Raw genomic sequence first — 19,072 nt, 5'->3', positions numbered from 1 at the left:
CACCAATTACAACCGTGTCCATGGTTGGGGTGGGGGGACCCAGGCACCTCCAGGTGATTCCAATGTGCAGCCAAGTTTGAGAACCAGTAAGTTAGAGGAGCAATCCTCAGCCCAGTCCACCTATTTAAATCATCTGCGTGCTTTCAGAAATACCAGTGCCAAAAAACAGCAAAACAATGCCAGGGCCCCACTCCCAGACATTCTCATTTAATTGTCTTGGAGTAAGGCCTGAGCATTGGGATTTTTGAAAGTCCCCCAGGTAGGATTTTAACAAGCCGCCAGAGTTGAGAAGCTCTGAGCTGGAAGGCAATGACTGATCATAGCCAGGTGGTGGTCACATTCACCATAACCCAGTGATTCTCAAACCTCGTTGGGTCTCATTTTTTGCAAGGCATGAGCCGTCTCACATGCTCTGAAGTTTTATGAACAGGATACTTATTTTATTTTTACTCCTACCTCAGCCTCCCAAGTAGCTGGAACTATAGGTGCATGCCACCATGTCGGGCTAGTTTTTGTGGACATGAGGTCTCACTATGTTTCCCAGGCTGGCCTCAAACTCCTGGCCTCAAGAAATCCTCCCAAAGTGCTGGGATTTCAGGGAAAAGCCATCCCACCCTGCCAGGATCCTAATTTTACATTCTCAAGGGAAGCATATACTTGAAAGAATACTGTGGCTGATAGTCCTTTGATAAAATTAGGAGGCTGTGAGTATAATCACCACCTCTCAATAGCTGATCTATTTGAAAACTGTTGTTCTGCAATAGTAAAGCTCCATTGTGTTAGCATGTGTGATCCTATGCACTACACTCCCCTTTTTAAAATTAGCTTAGTCGTATCCTCATCTCTGGAATCAGAGTGGACATGGGCACTTAATGTAGCAGGACACATTTTATAACACTAGGAGCAGAGGACAGGACCACCTTCCCTGTGGCAGCAAACACTGCTCTGCCAGCCTCTTTGGGAATAATGCCACTTTTTTTAGGGAGTGCATTTTCATTTGTTATGTTTAGATTTGAGTAAGGATGAGAAATGTCCTAACAGCATATATGGTACTTTAGATTTAAGTCTTTTGCCCTAACAACTCATTGAACTTTCAACTCTTTCTCTGTGTTGCTGCATGAGCTTGTTCTGAAGTTAGAGATGTAGGAAAAGGTGGATACGTTCATTCATGTACGTGTGCTACATGAGTGCATACTGTGTGCTGGGTTTTGCTGCTTTGTAAATAGTAGATAACCCCTGCTATCTATTACTATCTACTACTATCTACCAGTGGCTCCCTCTTGGTGGTGATAGCACTGGGTGCTAGGGTATCCAAAGAAGGAATATTTAACCTAGTCTGAGAGTGTCCCAGAAGGCTTTCTGTAAGTGACAACACCAAAATAGGATCTTAAAGACGAGGGAGAATAGGCTGGGGACAGATTGCATTCTGGACTGAAGGATGAGTCCATGCAAATGCAGAGAACTGTAAGAAAGCCTGAGAGGTGAATCAGAACAGCCTGGGTACTATGCCCTGATGGACCCACACGGAATGAGGCTGAAGAATTAGGCAGGGCCAATCATGAAGGGCCTTGTGTAACATGCAAAAAGGCTTGTATAACATGCCAAAGAATTTTCCCAAATATGATGGAAAGTCATTGAAAGCTTTTGAGCAGGGGATCAAATATAATCCAATTTGAGTTTTAAGAAAACCACTTTGGTGGCAGTGTGAAGAAACAATTTGAGGGAGAAGAGATGAAAGCAGTGGCTCTTAACCTTGAATGCACATTGGAATCATATGGACAGACTTTAAAAAAAAAAAATCGGACGCCTGGGTCCCACCCTCAGAAATTTGAATGTAATGAGATTGGGCTGTGACCTGGACATCAGGTTGCTAAAAGTTCTCTGTGATAGTTAATATTCTGGGTTAATTTGACTGGGCTGGGGTGCCTAGACATTTGGCCAAATATTCTGAGTGTGTCTGCTAGGGTATTTCTTGTTGAGATTAACATTTGAATAGGTAGGCCCAGTAACGCTGACAGTGCTCCCTAATGCGGGTGGGCCTGGTCCAATCAGCTGAAAGCCTGGAGTAAGAGGGAGCTCCTCCTGCCTGAATGCTTGAGGGGGACATTGGTCTTTTCTGGCCTTTGGACTTGGACTGAAACATTGAGTCTTCCTGGGTCTTGAACCTATCAGGTTTGTCTGGAACTTATACCATCAGCTTTCCTGGTTCTCAGGCCTTTGGACTTGGACTGAAACTATACCCTTTGCTCTCCTGGGTCTCCAGCTTGCCAACTGCAGATCTTGGCATTTAGCCTCCATCATCATGTGAGCTAATTCCTTATCTGTATGTATGTGTGTGTATGTGTGTGTGTACACGCATATTCAGTGATTTTCTCTGGAGAACCCTATCACATTATCCAACTGATTCTAATGTGTGGCCAAAGTTGAAAGCCACAGCGCCTTGCAGAGAGGTCAGGTGAGGGCAAAGGCAGTAATCTGAGTAACAAAATGAAGGCATCTCCTACACTAAGGCAGCAGTTCATGGGGCGCAGGAGACAGGACCGTGGCTGATGGCAGGTGAGGCTGGGAGAGGAGTCAAGTGAACTCTCTAGTTTGATTTCTGTAGAAGAGAAAAGGTAGGGGTGTGATTCACCTGGAGTGGGACTCAGGAGGAAAAGCAGGTTTAGGAGAGAAAAGAAGGAATCTGTTTTGAAAATGTGAGGCACTGGGCCAGGTGCAGTGGCTCACGCCTGTAATTCCAGCACTTTGGGAGTCTGAGGCGGGCAGATCATGAGGTCAGGAGTTCAATAACAGCCCGGCCAATATGGTGAAACCTGTCTCTACTGAAAAAAAATACAAAATGTAGCCGGGTGTGGTGGCACATTCCTGTTGTCCCAGCTACTTGGGAGGCAGAGGCAGAAGAATCGCTTGAGCCTGGGAGGCGGAGGTTGCAGTGAGTGGAGATAGTGCCACTACACTCCAGGCTGGGCGACAGAGTGAGATTCTGTCTCAAAAAAAACAAAACAAAAAAAAAATGAAAAAAGAAAATGTGAGGTGCCTACATAAATGTGACCAGTAGACAGAGAGATGGGTGAAAGAGGGCTGGGTTCCTGAGTCAACAGCATAGAAAGAGTGGCTCATGTCCCAGGGTTGGGCAATCTGCCCACGGCAGGATGTTTGGAGAGAGAAAAAGCTGGGAAATGTTACCTGGTGAGGACTGGGTGGAGGAAGAGGAACCAGGAAAAGAGGCTGAGAAGGGGCCAAAGGGAATCTGGAGAGCTATAGGGAGACTGGGCACTGGTGATCAACACTGTAAAGTGTTCTGGAGGACAAGCTGGACTGGGCCTGGAATTCCTGGGCTGGGAAATCAGAAGGCCAGTGTTAACTCCAGATGAGCCATTTCAGTAGAGAAGGGAAGGCAGAATGGTAGTAGTGATAGATTACATAGAACAGATGAGATGAAGGAGAGAAACTACAAGTGTGAGTTTGTTCTTCGATGCAATCAGGCTGTGAGGATGGGGAGAGACTGAATAGCAGCTGGAAGGGGACCCAGGTTCAGGGCAAGTTTCCCAGCACACTGGCTGTAGGACAGGAGGGTGCCGAACAGGTTTATGGTTGAGGAAAAAGAGGTGGGAAAGGCAAAAGGTGGGAGCTATCGAGAAGGGGTGATGAATGCATTGAGGGCCCACAGGAGGCCAAAAGGAAAAGGAAACCCAGCCAGACCCTGGCAGAAAGCTCAGGCTTGGGTGGAGGGAAGAATGTTATAATGGCAGGTGGGTGGTGGGAGGTTGAGGATATTGCTGCTATTTGGATTGGGAAAGAGAGCTAGCTGGCTGAGGGTTGCAGACAGCTCCCAGAGCCCATTGGAGGCTGGGAGCACCACAGATGCTATTACCAGTATGCAGTACAGCTGAATTGTGCCAGGGTGCAATCATCAGCCCAGGTGACAAGCCCTCATCCTCCCCTTCCTCCACCCAGCCCCCATTTTTACTCCTAGCTCCATGCTCCATGTCCACAGCCTCTCCACACCAAGTGGGCTAAAGGCAGCAGCATGGCATCACCCAGGAACTTGTTAGAAATGTACTGTCTCAAGTCTCATTCAGAACTCTTGAATGAGAACCTGCATGTCACAGGTCCCCAGGTGATTGGAACACATGTTACCCTTGGAGAACCAATGCTCTTGCCTTTTCCAACAACAGTATTTGTGGCCTTCTGACTATGCTGTGAAATGCTGTTCACTCTGCTTGGAACACTGGCCTCTCATTCTTTCTAGCCAATTCGACTCCTCTTTAAGACTGTGTCAATGTTAGCTCCTCTCTGACTACTCCCAAGACCTGGCCGGGAGAGCTGTTTGCTGCCCTGAGCGTGTTTCCATCAACTTCATCAGGGCGCCACGCTGTTGCTTTTCTTATCCTCAGCACTGACATGTGAAGTCAGTGCTCAGTAAGGTGTTTATGTGTTCACTGAATGAAACTTGGGCTCCCTGATTTCTAGCTCTATGTCCTAATCCAAGCCCTGGGACCATTTTCTACGCATGGAAAGTCATGCCTGTTTAAAAGAAAATGCTGTAATTTAAGCCCCAAACACCTCACCCTACATGTGCCTGATGTTACCCCCCAAATCTGGGAAATCATCAGGTTTGTTGTTTTCTACAAAAATTTACAAAGCCATATCTCACTCTTTCAAATTATTTTACATGCCACATAAAGTTCCGATCCTGGATCCCAAACTCGGTCAGTTCTTTTCCTAAGTGGCTACAGAGAAATGAATTTCAAAACATTGGAAGTTTATTAATTACTGAATTTTCCAAGCATGAAAACCCTCTCTATTTGATTCTGAGCATGAAAGCCATTTTCTATTATAGCGAGGAGAATTAAATAATTACAACTATCTATGACCTTTTTCATAATCTACTCTGTAAATGCCTAGATATGAAAATCAGGTCCTTTGCCTTTTTTCTATTTCTTTTGGGGCTTAACACAAGTTAGTGCTTAATACATGTGCTTCTGGAGCAATTGAAGAGGAGCTTTTTTCCCTAGCACAGATACATTGAGCCAAGAAGCTTGTGTAAACTGTGGGCAGCCTGTTGAGCTGAGCACCTATTCAATGTTTATCTCCTCCTTCCAGGTCTGCCCCTGTCTTAGGAGTCGTCCTTTCCAAATCTGGGATTCATGGCTGGTCACTAATGCTTATTACTTGCCATACTATAAAAATAACCTTCCAGAACCCAGGAGCTTCTGGAAGCAGAGAGAAAGCAGAGAAATCCACCTTCATGTCTCTCAAATGCATCATCATGTTAATCAGGTTAGGCCCCGAAGAAATAGCTTCTTTCCCGCGACCTCAACATTTCCAGAAATGCTACCACTTAAAATGCTTCCCCGTGCCCCCAGCTCATTAGGACCTGCCAGTCACATTGTGTCGGAAAGGATCTGATCTCTGTGTCACAAATGTGGCCTTAGAAATGCAAACATTTGGAAATTCACAGCAAAAAAAGTATGCACCCTCAAAAAATAAGAATTTGTCAAGAGACTCAGTCATGAGCCTCTGTGCATCTGGATGAGGTGTGTGGGATTCCTTGTCCAAATCAGGACATGGGGTGGGAGAGCCTCCCCCATGAGGCTTCATTCTAGCACTTTTCACAGATTCTCATTTCCTCCTCACAAGAGACAACAAAGCAAGTATTGCTAGTCTCATTTTACAGACCAAGTAACTGAGGCTTAGAGAGACTAAGAAACTTAACAGAACGTCAGAGTTAGAGAAGCTAAGGAGGATGACGCTGCTGTAGGGGTCACATTCTGCCTAACTCAAATGCTGGGCTTTTGTTGTTATTATTGCACTGGATCAGCATGAGTCCCATTTTTCTGAGAACATATCCTTTACATAACAAAAAAGAAGCCCTAAAAGGCTTTCCTAGCTTTTAGGGACAAGCTGCCCCAGGACCACCCCCCACCACCACCATCACCACCACTCAATGCAGCTGACCCTTACCCTGAATACTCTGCAGCTGCATCCCTGAACCCTTATCTAGCCGCCACAGCAAGGTCACCAGACTTGCTGAGCGAACCCTGATTACAGCCCCCCGGGCGGCATGGGGGAGGTCACGAGAAACGTGGATAAACCTAAGTTACATCCTCTTGTAAATTCATGTTTTCACAAGATACTATATTGTAAGCCAGTCACGAGAAGATATGTGGTAAAGTTAACCGACAACCCCAGGGTCTCTCTCCCCCATATAAACCCCTCATTTTTTAAGCTCAGGGCTGCCTCCTCTGACTGCGGTGGAGCAGCCTGGCAGGTTAATAAACTTAGTTGCCTGACCTTGGGTCTCTCTCTCTCTCTCTCTCTCTCTCTCTCACCCTTTCTTTCGGCTAACCTTACACTACCAAAACATTTTATTCCACTTTTCTCTTATGGTCATTGAATTCCATCAGAGAATTCCCAAATGACCCACTCTGGCATTAAGGCACCTGAAGCTCTCTGTTAAAATGCCAGTGTTTTCCGTGATAGAGAGAATTCAAAGTTGGAACTCACGAAATGCTTAGTGTTTATTTTGTCCAAAATCCCATGGTAGACGCTGTGAGGGAACACACTAAAAAATCCTACAAGTTAAGGATTTTGGGTTTTTTTGAGATGGAGTGTCACTCTGTTGCCCAGGCTGGAGTGCAATGGTGCGATCTTGGTTCACTCCAACTCTCCCTCCTGGGTTCAAATGATTCTTCTGCCTCAGCCTTCCAAGCAGCTGGGATTACAGGCACCCCAACATGCCCAGCTAATTTTTGTATTTTTAGTAGAGATGGGGTTTCACCATGTTGGACAGGCTGGTCTCAAACTCTTGACCTCAAGTGATCCGTCCCGCCTCCCCCCACCGCCCCGCCCCTTGGCCTCCCAAAGTGCCAGGATTACAGGCATGAGCCACCATACCTGGCCATAAGTTAAGGTTTAAACAACAGTTCAATGTGATAACCAGCCCTCTACAAGGTAAATTGCCAAATAAATGTTCTACCCAATTTCTACAGGCACTCAGACATTATGCCCTCACTGGGCATCTTGGCAGCTCAAAGAATGGATTTCAGTAAAGTATTTCCTGTCACCTACCCCAAAGAAAGGAGCCTTGGTGTTTTCAAAGGGAAGGGAAGGAAAGACAGAGAGGCCTTTGAGGAGGAGTGTCTATGAGTTTGTGCTTAATTAGGATGGAAGGCCTGGAGCGGTCAGTAGAATTGTCTAAGTGGGCGCAGATTAAGGAGCCTGTGTGGACGGGGAGGATTTGAAAAGTCCATTTTGGATGTGCCTGCACCACATAGCATTGTATGCACAATCACATCCTATCACTTAACTACCTCAAAGACTCAAACACTCCAGGTAGGAAGAAAATCAGACCTGGCATTTGACCGCCTTTGTTTGGTGCACAAGGTACTAGCAATTAGAATCACCCAGTGATCCCCAACCCCCACATAGGCCACTGCTTTCTCAGATTCATATGCGCAGGGAAAGAACTTGCTTAGAGCCAGTGGTGTACTGGGGCCAGCATGTACCAGCTACAGAGAGTCAACTGTGAAATAGGAATTTTTGTGAGCTAGTAACTGGCCATGGTGGGAGCATTTACACTATGGAAATTGGCAAAAGTTACAAATCAAAGCTTTTTATTTTGGGAGGAGAGCCAGTTTGCCAGCATACCACTACTTAGGCTGTCCATATACTGTGTCTCTGATTCGTACATTTACGTAAACTCTGCGTAATTTGGAAAACCTCAAGTTAAAAATGATATGCCTGATGAATTTGACAGTTTGGGCACTCAGCTATAAGAGGCCAAGGATGTATTTTCATTGAAGCAAATTTTCTTGAAGGGCCACTAGGTCTCTATATCAATTAGGGCAGTAGTTCTCAAAGCATGACCCTGAACCAGCAGCATCATTATCCTGTGAGAACTTGTTAGAAGCGCAAATTCTCCCATTTCACCATAGATCTGCTGAATCAGGAACTCTAGGGTTGGGGCCCAGTAATTTATGTTTCCATAAGCCCTCCAGGTAGTTCTAATGAACACTCAAGTTTGAGATACTTGAGTAACCTCTCCCCTAAAAGTAAAACAAACACACTTTTACCTCTTACCATTTATATGTTATATTCACATTATGCACAATCACGTCATCAACAAATTATCAGGTGCTTAACTAAGTACCTTTGTGTCTCAGCTCTGTGTCATAGTCAGCCTTGAAGTTGGCCTCCAGGGCTAGCCCTGGTATTCATGCCTTTATTTAATCTCCTCCCACATTGAATCACTGGTGGTCTATATGACCAATAGAGGACTCAGAAATGCTAATGAGTGGCTTCCGAAGCTGAATCATCAAAGGCATCAAAGCCTCCATTGGTTTCTGGGGGTACTTGCTTTGAGGGACCCAGCCACCATAGTATGAAGATACTCAAGTAGCCCTACCCAGAATAAAACAGAGACACCAGTAGCCCCAGCATCAACTTGCCAGTTGCGCAAGTGCACCATCTTGGAAGCGGACCCTCCAGCCCCAGGCAAGCCTTTGGATGACTACGGCCCACACTGACTTCTGACTGCAACCTCACGAAAGACCCTGAACCACAGCAGGCCAACCAAGCCCCTTCTGCCTTCCTGACCAAAAGAAACTGTTAGAGTTAAGGCACTAGGTTTTGGGTAATTTGTTTCACAGCAATAGATTACCAACCTATTCTGTGTTAAAAGTGGTTGAGGCCAGGTGTGGTGGCTCACACCTGTAATCCCAGCACTTTGGGAGGCTTAGGCGGGTGGATCACAAGGTCAGGAGATCAAGACCATCCTGGCTAACACGGTAAATGCCATCTCTACTAAAAATACAAAACATTAGCTGGGCGTGGTGGCACGCACCTGTAGTCCTAGCTACTCGGGAGGCTGAGACAGGAGAATTGCTTGAACCTGGGAGGTGAATGTTGCAGTGAGCTAAGATTGTGCCACTGCACTCCAGCCTGGGTGACAGAGCAAGACTCCATCTCAGGAAAAAAAAAAAAAAATGGTTGAAGGTGGAAGTGAATGTGGCAGCCATGTGTGGGGCTTGAATGGTACAAAGATGTATGAAATTATGACTTTTCCAGAATTAAGCTTACTGTTTATGTGGGAGAGATATGTGCACTAAAAAGTTTGTAAAGCATTACTTATTGTTGATTTAAGACATAATGTATATCTAGGGGGAGAAAATGCTTGTGCAGATCCTTTGAGAAATGAGCCGTGCTGCAAAGTCAAGTTTTCCCTCCCCCTTTAAGCCCTGCCAGCATTTTAATCTGCCCCCTCTCCAAATATATGACATACTTCCTTGCCTTTTTGAGCAGAGTGAATAGGAAGTGCTTGTTGCTGATCGGGCAGGTCACTGTAGCTATCAGCTGGGGACCCAGGGCTGCACGTCAGTGATGGCCTTCAGCCTACCTGTGTCTCAAGGCCAACAGACAAGACCAACTTCTGGCTTCAACTGTCTACATTCATTCCCTCATTCATTCCTTACCACAAACTCATGAGCATCCCATTTTCCTGGTGTGAAACTGCAGTTTGAAGCAGATAAGTGAGATGACCCAAATAATAAGTGGCAGAGCTGTGACTGTTGACTCTGAGCCCATGCTGTTTGTAATCTAGCACATGGCCTTCAGGGACTCTCACTTTACTCAGAAAAGCCTTTGCTATCAGCTTGCCTAACATCATACCTAAAGGTAATGCAGGTTCATTGTACAAAATCCAAAAGGTACAGAAGCCAGGCTCTCCAGCCAGCCATCGGTTCTCTTCTCTGAAGGCCACCACAGCTCCCAGTTTTCCCAGAGTCTACTGACTCTATTCAGCTTACTTTGGATCGTTAGGCTTTCTCCCAAGGGCTGAGGAAAGCAGAGAAGTTTCAGACCCTCAACTGTTAGAGGAAGGCTATACTTCTGCAGTGTGAATGAGGGAGGTAGAGGCTACAGCAGCCTCATCTCCATGGGGTCTGTTGCCTTCCAGGAAATCATGTTCTTCTTTGCTGTGGCAACAAGCATCTTCTGATTCCACAATACCCATGTCCTCTATGGCCAATGCACTGCCATCAGGGACCACCAGCCCCTGAGGTTACCTGGTGTTTTTTTCAGGCAGAGTAAAGGACTCATGCTCACTGGGTCAAGAATCTGCTTGTGGGTTTCGGAGAGGCCTTCTGCTAAGGCAGATGACAAGCCAGGTGGTCTGGGTTCAGGTTCTAGGTCTGGGAACCTGAGCTAAGTCAGTCCAGCTCTTGGAACCTCATACTGGGCCTACCCCAGAGGGCAGCCAACTCAGTGAGGACAGCCGTGCCTGCCCCTGCACACCCCGTGAGCTCTGTGCTCACTCAGGGCAGCCACCATTCAGCCTTGTGAGGGTCTCTATGCTTGTCTTATCCAGTGGTTGTGTCCCTTGAGGAGGGACTGTGTCACTCCTCATTCTTTCCCTGCTTTACATAGCACTTAACATGTAGTAGATGCTCATTCAAGACTTTTTGAATATTTCAGCATACATCTAACAGTATATATATATGTGTGTGTGTGTGTGTATACATATATATACACACACACGTATATATATACATATATGTATGTATATATACAGTATCCTGGAGGGGAGGGGGATTGGTTCCAGGACCTCCTGAGAATACCAAGGTATATCAATATACATTTATATGCGGCTGGGCGTGGTGGCTCACGCCTGTAATCCCAGGACTTTGGCAGGCAAAGTTGAGGTCAGGAGTTCGAGACCAGCCTAGCCAATGTGGCAAAACCTCATCTCTACTAAAAATACAAAAATTAGCCATGTGTGGTGGTGCACACCTGTAATCCAATCTACTTGGGAGGCTGAGGCATGAGAATCACTTGAACCCAGGAGGTGGAGGTTGCAGGGAACTAAAATTGTGCCACTGCACTCCAGCCTGGGCAACAGAGTGAGACTCTGTCTCAAATATATATATACATATATAATATATATATATATAAAATATATATAGTATATATATACTAATATATTATATATAGTATATATATACAATATATATTATATATTGTATATATATACTATATATATTATATATAGTATATATATACTTATATATTATATATAGTATATATATACTATATATAATATATTAGTATATATATACTATATATAATATATATAAAATGTATATATACAATATATTATATATATTATATATATACAATATATTATATATATTATATATATACAATATATTATATATATTATATATATTATATATATACAATATATTATATATATTATATATATACAATATATATTATATATATTATATATATACAATATATATTATATATATTATATATATACAATATATATTATATATATTATATATATACTATATATTATATATTATATATATACAATATATATTATATATTATATATATACAATATATAATATATATTATATATATACAATATATAATATATATAAAATGTATATATATATTATATATAAATATATACAATATATATAAAATATACATATAAGATATATATAATATATAAAATATATATTATATATGTATATATACACATACACACACACACACATATACACCATATACACACACACATATATATACACATTGATAGGCTACTGTGGTTTGACTTAACAGAATTCTAGGTTCAGGCAGCATTTTAAAATTACATCTTTTATGAGACTTAAAGGCTTGCCAATATGTACAAAATTCAAGGATGCTCAACTTCCGGATATAAAATGGTATAGCATTTGCATATAACCTACACACATCCTCCTGTATATTTTAAATAATCTCTAGATTATTATGTGTTAGGCTGTTCTTGCATTGCTATGAAGAATACCTGAGATTGGGTAGTTTATAAAGAAAACAGTTTTAATTGGCTCACTGCTCTATAGGCTGTACAGTAAGCATAGAGTTGGCATCTGCTTGGCTTCTAGGGAGGCCTCAGGAAGCTTCCAGTCATGACACAAGGAGAAGGCGGAGCAGGCATCTCACAGGGCAGAGTGAGAGCAAGAGAGTTGGGGTGGTGCTGCACACTTAAACAACAAGATCTTGAGAGAACTCACATCATGAGGACAGCAGCAAGCCATGAGGGATCTGCCCCCATGACCCAAACACCTCTGACCAGGTCCCATCTCTAACACTGGGGATTACAATTCAACATGAGATTTGTTAAGGACAGAGATCCAAACTATTAATATATCAAATACCTAAAACAATGTAAATACTTTGTAAATATTGTTATGCCATACTGTTTCAAGGAATAAGAGCCAGAAAAGTATGTACATATTCAGTATAGATATATTTTTTTCCAAATATTTTTTATCTGCCATTCTGTTGGTTGAACCCACAGATGTGGAACCCACAGTTACAAAGGGGTGACTGTCCACACATCCTATTGGTGCTATTTCTCTGGAGGACCCTGACTAATACATCCCCAAGTCCTGTGCCCCAAATGTTTTTTCTTATTTGCTCATTGATGGATCCCAACTGCCTAGCAGAGAACCGAGCACAGAGTTGTGTTTTGCCGTTTGACTTAACAGAATTATAGTTGCAAGCAGCATTTTAAAATTATGTCTTTTATATTATGAGATTTAACCACTTGTCAATATTTACTGTTAGTGAACTTTTCATAAAATTTCTCCTCTCGATCTACATTTTAGAAGTTGAAATATAGTGCAGGTAAACTGTTTCAGGCATTTATCGTTTCCACAGGTTGGGCTCTATAAATGTCTGGCAATGGAATTTCTTTGTTATCCTCAGATAAGCCTTTGGTTGGGAAATAATCTCCCACTAAAGGTATAAAGAGATGACAGAATCAGACACCAAAAACATTCCACTGCCCATCCTTGCATCAAGCTTGTACTCCAAACATATTACCTACATATGGGAATGTGGACAGTTTTAGGGTGATACGGAGCCCTCAGTTATTGCCCTCTTCTTCCTCAGCATTACAAGCTCCTGATTATGTGTCAAGCCCTGGGGGAAGGGTCATGACTAATCTAAGCCTGTAAGGGACATCCTTTTTCCAACTTCTTTGCATCGTGGCCAATTCTGGCTAGTGAGATCTAAACAGAAGACTTCTTTGGACATATCTGGGAAAGTTTTTTTCCCCCAATAACACGGAAGATGCAGTTTGCTCCCCCTCTTTCTCTTTCCTCCTGCATCAAATGCAGACATGATGGCTGGAACTGTGGCAGTTGTCTTATGACTGAGGCAAAGGCTGAGATAATCAGACATCAACTCTAATATCGTTGAGCTGCTGAACCAAAGCCAAACTCTCCTACTTCCAGAATTCTTGTATTGGAAAAATGAACTTATATTCTTTCAAGCAGCTGTGGTCAGGTTTCTGCTCCTTGTAACCAAAAACTATATTACAACCACCAAACTTACTGCAACAGGAAATGCAATCAGTGCTCTTCCTCCACCTAAACCACAAGAAACTACTATAGTAGGTCTTCTAATATTTTAACAAAGCCCCCTTTCCAAAATTACACATGGTAAAAATCTATGGGAAATGTTAAAATTCACCAAAACAGCCCAGCTTAATCAGCATTATAAAAATAGTCTGGACAGAAATACAGCTAGGTATAATGGAATAATCACTAATGTATGAATCAGGAACAGCACATTCAAACTCTCGCTATGAGTAACATCACTTCTTTTTGCTGGACCTCATTTTATCACTTATAAAATGAAGTTAGACTGGATAACTCCTGGGGTCCCCTTCAGATCTGACATTCTATGTAAATGATAAACTGAAATAAATTATTTTAAAAGCTCACGAAATTCTTCTGTAGCCTCCTAATTTGCTGGCTGCTTTCCAACCACTACAGTTGACATTCTAAAGCCTTGGATTAGTTTGAAAGGACAAAGCCATATGCCTTTGCTCATAAATGTGCCCTGTCTTTTCAAAGTGCATTGGAACAAACACAGTGGCAGCTTCATACCGTGGAAACCACGGATGCAACACAAGAGTGCAAGTGTGTTTTCCAGGAGGCAAGTACCTCCGTTGTATCACGCTGTTCCTTGTATCCAAAGACTCGGGCTTGCCATCCTCCAGAACTGCTGAGCCCTGGGGGAACTGATCCAACGCCTCCTTATATTCATCCTTTTCACGTTAGCTAGCATCCATTTCCTCTTTTTAAAATTAGCATGATCTTTTTGCGCTTCTGTCCTTGATCTTTCACTAAAGGGAAGCTAAACTATCTACAATAGATGGCTCTCTCAGTACTTAACTCTGTTATGCTATTTGCATATTCATTGTCCGGGCTGCAGTGTTTTATCATGCCATGATTTAGCTTGTTTTGTGCTATCTGGTGAATTCTGAGCCAGAAAATAGAGCTGAATAATTCGGTGGGCTTTCAGGAGAATACTCTGTCTCCCTTTTGTCTCCCACCAACTCACACAGACTCATGCACATGCACCTAACTTCTCCTTAAAAATGTAAAACGGATTGTTTTAATAATCCGTTTAATAAATAACAGGTTATTAATCCGTTTAATAAATAATCCTTTTAATAAATAACAGGTTGTTTATGAGCATCACAAAAAGACACACTGATCTCTTGGCATCAGCATAAGTTAACAATAAAGAAGTCATGTTCTGGGCCATTTGTTATATGAGATTCTTAGGGTGTGTATCTTAGAAAGTCATCCTGAAGCTCTTAATTACAGAAATCACCCACAGTCAAAGTGAGATGGTGAAGGTGGGGATTTTGTTTTGTTCCTTTTCAGTCATGTTAAACAGTAATATGGACACCGGGACTCTGAAGGAAACCTGTGTATGGTGAGCAAAGCTTGGAAGACCAATGCACAGCCTTAACCGACACAGTAGACCTCCCTCGAATGCCTACCATGTACAGGCTTGGGGTGTGGTATGCTCTGGGAACTGAAGGTGAATTAGCCTTTGCCCTGAATTCAAAGATATCACAGTCTGATAGTCTCACAAGTACACACCACAGACCTCTGTGTGCTCATTTCTATGTGACAATCCAGGCTCCATTGAAAGGCAAGGCTCTGCTCCTGCCTATGAGAAGTTCCTAGTCAAGCCTAGGATATGAAGGTACATTTGACACACCATTAAGGAGAGAAGAGAGGATGTTAGCTGCTCTGAATTTAGGAAGAAGGGAGCATTTAATTTGAGGATAATAATATAAGAATACATATACACATACACACACACGTATCTGTGACAGTGACTCATAGGAGAACCTGGCCTATTCCAGGGGGTCAGAGACAGTTTCCCTAAGTAACATCTGTTGAACAATGTGAATGTATAGGCAGTCAGGAACCTTGAAAGATAACCCAGGCATAGAATTTAGACTGCATTATGATAAGAGTAGTAATAATAATAATGGCAAAAAGTTGCATTTCTTGGGGACTTATTATGTTTTACCAAATGCTGTACATGTTTATTTGATCTCTACAACAAAACCTAGAAAGCAGATCTTGCTTTCCCAATTTTGCAGTTGAGGAAACTGAGACTCAGAAAGGTTGAGTAATACATGCAAGGGCATAGAGCTGGTAAATTGAGGAGCTGCCGTGTGGCAAGAAGTGGCAAGAAATGAGAAAAATTACATTTGCTGGCTTAGCAGAGTTAAATTCCTTTCACTTGATTGTTTTCTAAATGGTGCACTTACAGATACATACTTATTCACTAAGTCTGTCCATTAGACATCTAATACAGGGTACCACATGAGCACAGGAAGACAGTCTAACTGCCAGCGTAGATGGACTTTTAGCTACATTTATAGCCAATTAGTGCTGGGAGCAAATAGCATTTCTTCCTATGAAAAGTTAAGTTAGTTTCCCATCAAAATATTATTTAAGGGTAAGACCCCCAAGTGGAATGTTCCAGAAGACCTTTAGCAATAGTGCACTGTATGTTATTTAAACTAAAAACAATGCTGTGAAAAATTGCACTTCAGCACGAGCAGCACCAAATGGAATTGAATTGGGCAGCTGAAAAGGAGACATGATGATTGAAATATTTTCCAGACTATTACATCCTTGAAGGGTTTAAACAGTGAGGAGAAAGACAGGGAACGGGGGGAGGATGATTTAGGGTAGTTCATTTAAGAACAACAGGACTAAATTAACCTTGGGGAGGGGGGTAAGCGGGGAGGGTGGCTGGGAGAAACATTATGCAAGATACAAGAAGCTTCCTGAAGGAGAAGTGTGCTGGTCTGCAGAAATTTCCAGCCCAGCAAACAGGCAAAGCCATCTATCATAAAAGTCATTTACAAGCAAACTTGACAAATTACTGAGAAAATATATTATGGGCCACATTCCTAAACAGCCTTAGGAATGGACAAACTACTAGGTCTTTTCTATGCCTAATTCAGGAAAATCTGATACTTCTTTGAGATTTTTATCTTTATTTATATTTTTGGAGCCTCTTTTCCTCCACTTTAAAATGGATCAGCAAATAAGTTACCCAACTTGGTGTGTGAGTGTCCTATCAGTTACAGCGCTAACAAAATTTCAACTCAGGGAGGGAGACAGATTGCATTACAATTTTAAAATGTCTATTAACTGAACTATCTTATTAATAAGGCTGACTTCCTAATCCTAGTTTACTTATAATTTACAGTCAGGCTGCAGAAATTCTAAATTACACAAAGCAGCTGAAAGATTAAAGAAAATTTCTAGAATTAAAAACCAGCAGACCTAAACATTTATTTTCTCAGTATATTGAGAAAAATAAAAGGTGTGACTGTTGGGGAAACGGTGGGTGTGGCAGTCCCAGCTTTGCCGGGCCTGGAAACTGTCTATAAACCTCCCCAGGCATCCTTACTGCTTTGCAATTTCTGAGATCTCGCCAAGCTCCTGATTCACAAGACCAGAATTAATGTATGTGCATTGCTGCCCCCTGCTGGATGTATGGAACCCATTTTTGTCTAGGGCCCAGGGAAATGCCATTTGCAAATTTCAATTACTTCTCAATTCCTTTTCCTCCATCCCCCACCTGAAATATCACTCCCCTCAAAGGACTCTGTTAGGAGACCATTCCATCTGAGCTAATGGGCAAACATTCCTTATAATGCAATTAGTGGGCTTCCTCATGCAGTAACCTCATTGACCCTCTGTCGGCGTGGCTTGCTGGAGGCAACGGAAAATAGGAAACACAGCATCTTGCTCCTCCAAGGACCACTTTTTGAAAATAACCCATTGAATTAACATTAATTCAGGCACGAGTGGTTTCTCTTCTCAGAGGATCTAGGGGCAGAGCCAAAATGTCAGCCAGCCCTTTCCTCCTTCCCTCCCCTTCATTTGATATTTGTATATGATGCCTCTTTTTTTTTTTTTTTTTTTTTTTTTTTTTTTTGCTGTGGGGCTACTGCATCCTGGAGAACAACAGCTCTCAAATGCCACCACAGATGGAGGCTTTCTCTGCCCAAGCCACAGAGGCCCCGGAACTATCAAGGAATCCCCAGGGTGCCAACATCCACTGAGACCTGACTGGGCTGGACCGAGTTTTCTATTTTATAGGCAGACTCCTAGAATGTGGCATAATCAGAAAGAGGGTAGGGAAGGAAAAAAGTAATTTTGGTTGGAATGACCATATCTTCACTCTGCTGGTGATAGGAATACTGGGTAGACAAGCCCCAGGCCCCTTCTCTTAGGCAACTTACAATTCATTGGTCAGTTCTTGGTATCTTGTCCATATCAGCTAGGCTGGACTACAACTTACGGTCTCAGGATTAGTCTTAACCCAACCCCTTCCAGCAACCTTGCCGACATATTTCTTTCTCAGAGTTCCTCTGCCTATCCCCGATCTGTCCAGTTCTTGTCCCTACTATAGCCAGGCTACCCTCTTGCTGTGCCTTGTGGGGCCTCTTGTTATAAACCAGTGGTTCTTAAAATTCACTGGAGACTTGTTAGAAATGCAAATTCTTGGACCCCAGCCCACTCCTACTGAATTACAACTCTAGAGTGGGGCCCAGTAATCTGTGTTTAACAAGCCCTGGGAGTGATTCTGACGCACACTCAAGTTTGAGAACTGTTGTTATAAATGAATCCCATTTTTCTCCACTCACCAACTCCTAACCAAAATTGTCTCTTGGGTAAGTCTCATTAATGCTGATGGAAAAATACATTAAGAAGCCTGATAAACTATTCTTCATGCCAGTTATGGATGCTGATGGCCTATTCATCCTCAGAGGTCTAGACTGAATGTGAAACCTCTTGGGTAACCTTCCCCTCATCTGCTAGCCTTTGACCAGGACAACTCAATCATGTCCTCTCTCCTATGTGGGTCCTCCACACTAGTTGACAGCAGTGATCAGACTCTCATTGTCTCTTGTTACGCAAACTTAGTCTTGGACTAGTTTATCTGCATCACCTGGGAGCTTGTTAGAAATGCAGAATCCCAGACCTGCCCCCAGACTGGCTGATCTGATTCTGCCTTTTAGCAAGATCTCCAGTTGACTCTTTGGTGCGTTGAAAGTAGAGAAGAATTGTCATCATCAGATGCTTTAACACACACACACACAGACACACACACACACACACACACCCATCATACACCATGGATTATAAGATGGTTTTAGGACAATCTGAGTCTTATTCAACTCTGGGTCTTCAGCATCTGGAACAGAGCCAGATATAGCCACTCTTAGCATTAGTAAGTGTTTGGTGAGTGAATGAAGGATTTATTTTTTAACTAGAACATCTGAAGACTAGAATGACTAAATCCAGGAATAAAACTCTAATAGTGTGTTCAAGCACCATGGTGCACAACAGAACATGAGAGAGTTTATGGGTGGGGGCCCTGAAATCACATCACCTTCCCAATTAAAAATGATGTCTGCTCAATGTGTATAAAGCAGCTGCCTCACATGGACTGCCTGGCTGATTTCCCACCCTCTCTGGAAAGTGAGTGAAGATCTGTCCCCTTAACAAGTGGCTGTGATGTAGAACCTAGAGCAGTCCAAAGTTAGGGAGTCACAGAATATCACTCCTGGAGACCAGGCCCTGCCATGGCACAGAGGAGGGTGATAGTGGCAGGAGGCAGACAAATGCCTAGGCAGATAGGGGTGGGTCCCCACTGAAACCCAACTTTCAAGCCAA

General features: G+C 42.8%; 1 protein-coding gene across 1 annotated transcript in view; it reads right to left on the bottom strand.

Annotated features, from left to right (window-relative positions):
- GPR39 (G protein-coupled receptor 39) overlaps window positions 1-19,072 on the bottom strand; it is a 238,281-nt gene that overhangs the window by 89,369 nt on the left and 129,840 nt on the right. The gene's annotated exons all lie outside the window — the stretch shown is intronic.

Source organism: Pongo abelii, chromosome 11 (genome assembly GCF_028885655.2).
Source record: "Pongo abelii isolate AG06213 chromosome 11, NHGRI_mPonAbe1-v2.0_pri, whole genome shotgun sequence".
In the NCBI taxonomy this organism is placed as follows: domain Eukaryota; kingdom Metazoa; phylum Chordata; class Mammalia; order Primates; family Hominidae; genus Pongo; species Pongo abelii.
Note: the sequence above shows the minus strand (reverse complement) of the source record. Positions and strands in the feature narration are given on the sequence as shown.